The following is a 2,694-nucleotide window of genomic DNA, read 5'->3' on the forward strand; positions in this document are numbered from 1 at the left end:
CAACGTCACTGACTTCAGCCACACCAACACCCGAGCAGGCTATCCCACTGCTAGCTTTTCATTATTGACGAGGATGACACCATCAAAATATATTTAATTATTTCAAATTTGTAGAACAAATTATCAAATACACTATATTCCAAATGCATATCATAGTAAGTATCTAATTCACATCACAGTATATTATATAAATAAGATAAGATCCAAATCACATCATAAATTTGAATGAACGACAAATCATATCATATAATCAACCGTCTCAGCCAAATCATCCTCTAACTAGAAGTGACAATAAAATGGAACACTCACTCTGGAGTTTGACACGACAATAGACAAGTTAAAAAGGCAATATTTAAATAACTAAAGACCACATGTGTTGTCCTGATGATTACAACATATGATTCAGCAACTATCTTTCCATCACAAAAGGATGGCCTTCATGCACCGTCAGGTTTGGAATGGGACTGCTAAGTTGCTTGCTGAGTTCCTTGAGCCTTTAAGAGAAAACCAATCAGGTTATCCATCTCATGTTGCTTCTTTTGCCAGGCTTCATTCTTCTCTTGCTGTCTCTTCTTCACAGCTTGCAATTCTCCATGTTCCTTCCCCTACATGTCTTCAAATGTTGTCACTTGTGCTTCTAGCCTCGCGGCTAACTCCTCTCGATGCCTATAAATTCAACAAACGCAACATCGTTGTACCTTTGATGAGATGAAAACAGACAAGATAACAAGGTACAAGAGTACCACTAAGAGGCTTACAATCTATCAAATTAATAATATGAAATAAAGAGGTACATTATTAAATGGCAAGGCAAGCACATACAGATGGGCAAATGAAAGAGTAAACCCAAGAATATCTTATAATGGTTAAAAAAACATGCAAACCAATCATTTATTATTTTAAAAAGCAGCAAGAAACACAATTAATATATCAAGTCAACAACCCAGGCAAGAAGAAAATGGACCTTAAAAGATCTAACAATTTTACATGTGAAAATGTACTTTCCAGGAGCTTAAATGAATATAATAAAGTAGATAAGTGAGGATGCAAACACAGGACACACTAATATTGTACTCCCTCTGTCCGAAAAAACTTGTCCCAAACTTGTTCATCAAATGGATGAATCTAGCACTAACTTGATGCTAGATACATCCATTTGAGAGACAAGCTTTTTCAGGCGGAGGGAGTATATAACTAACTGTTTAAGTGAAAGCCATTTTACATGTCCAAAATGTTCAGAACTAAAAACAACAAAAAATACTATTACTGTCGCTGTTGGCATAGTTCCGAAAACCAAAAAGTTCACTATACTCTTTCAAAATTAAGGCTCAATGGATGGTGTTGTACGTTTGTAAAGTAGGAGCAGCTTGAGTTTACCATGTATCTGCTTTTATCAAGTTCTGGGCGTACGAAAATGCTTGTCGGCTTTAGACCCTTAACATCATGGGTAGCAATCAGTTAGGAGCGGCAAGGCAAATATTAAGTGTAGTTCCCTTTTATTTAGTAGTGGAGATAAAAGTACACTGGCACAGGGCTATACATCTCCGTAAGGTGTCAAAATCAAGTGCAATCTCAGTGTTTATTCAGTTTTGACAGCACTAGTTAGGGACTATTTATGGGGTAGCAGAACCACAAGCAGGCAGGAGAACCACAAGCAGGTAGTAGAATCAGTTTCAAGTTTTAGCTAACCACAAGCAGGCAGTAGAATCAGTTTAAGGTTTCAGGTTTTAACCACAAGCACTGTGGCCGTGTGGTGCCTGAGTTCAGTTAAAGGGGCAATCTGTTACCGTGCGTGGGTATGACTTGTAAAACTGGCTCTGAATTCCTCTCCAATACAACTCTGTATCTCACCTTCTCTCTTTCGTCTACCTCACCTCGGTGCTTTTCTCCCCCAAATCCCTTCATTGTATCCTGGTGACCCTAATTAACGAGAAGGGCGGGATGATTAGTATGCATGAACCCTAATCACTGAACATTAAGGGCTTGAGGGATGAGGAAGGCGGGATGAGAAAATTACTGAGAGCCATTACCGGTTGCTGTAGTCGGTGGGGAAAGGTTCACGCGCGGGTTGATGCGGTGGATCTGAGCTCCGCTGGTGGGGCGGCCTCCTTCAATCCGCTGTCGCCGGTCGCTGCAAATCAGGGGGAGAATAGAGCGGAGTGCTCGCGGGGTTGGTTGATGTTGTGGATCGGAGCTTGAACCGACGGGGCGGCCAGCCGGCGACCCCCAATCTTCTTCAGGCCCTGATCGCTGCAGTTGTGGGATAGGAGAACAGATTGAATCTGGCGAAAAAATGCCAGGGTGGGCGGTGGCTTTTAGCGGCGCCTCTTTGCTGGCGAAATAGAAGAGTAATTTTGGATGGGTCTTTGACGGGTGGGGACACAGGGTGGATGCAGAAAAGGATTTAGAGAAGTGGGGGGAAAGAGTACATGGGGGTGGAGGAAAAATAGTATTTTTTTTAACGAGATGGTTAATTTCAGAATTTAATTTCCACACAATATTATGTAATCATTTTATTCGAACTAAGTATCAAATGATTATTAAAAAGGTAAATCTTTAAAATACATTATGGTGTGTTTTTTTCATGCATTTTTTTTGGAGTTGAAATAAATATGTCAAAAGTGGTAGACGGTACAATGCGGGCTCTATACCGCTTCGTACGATATGGTGGTCAGATGGATCCGCTTAAGGTTT

General features: G+C 40.6%; 1 long non-coding RNA gene across 1 annotated transcript; it reads right to left on the bottom strand.

The window, feature by feature from the left end:
* Window positions 1–216: 216 nt before the first annotated feature.
* Window positions 217–2,356, bottom strand: LOC119308351. The gene is made up of 3 exons (XR_005150065.1): window positions 2,031–2,356; window positions 1,852–1,920; window positions 217–666 (listed from the first exon to the last, which is right to left on the bottom strand). It is a non-coding gene; the product is annotated as an uncharacterized LOC119308351 (long non-coding RNA).
* Between the last annotated feature and the right edge of the window lie 338 nt (window positions 2,357–2,694).

Source organism: Triticum dicoccoides, chromosome 5B, assembly GCF_002162155.2.
Source record: "Triticum dicoccoides isolate Atlit2015 ecotype Zavitan chromosome 5B, WEW_v2.0, whole genome shotgun sequence".
In the NCBI taxonomy this organism is placed as follows: domain Eukaryota; kingdom Viridiplantae; phylum Streptophyta; class Magnoliopsida; order Poales; family Poaceae; genus Triticum; species Triticum dicoccoides.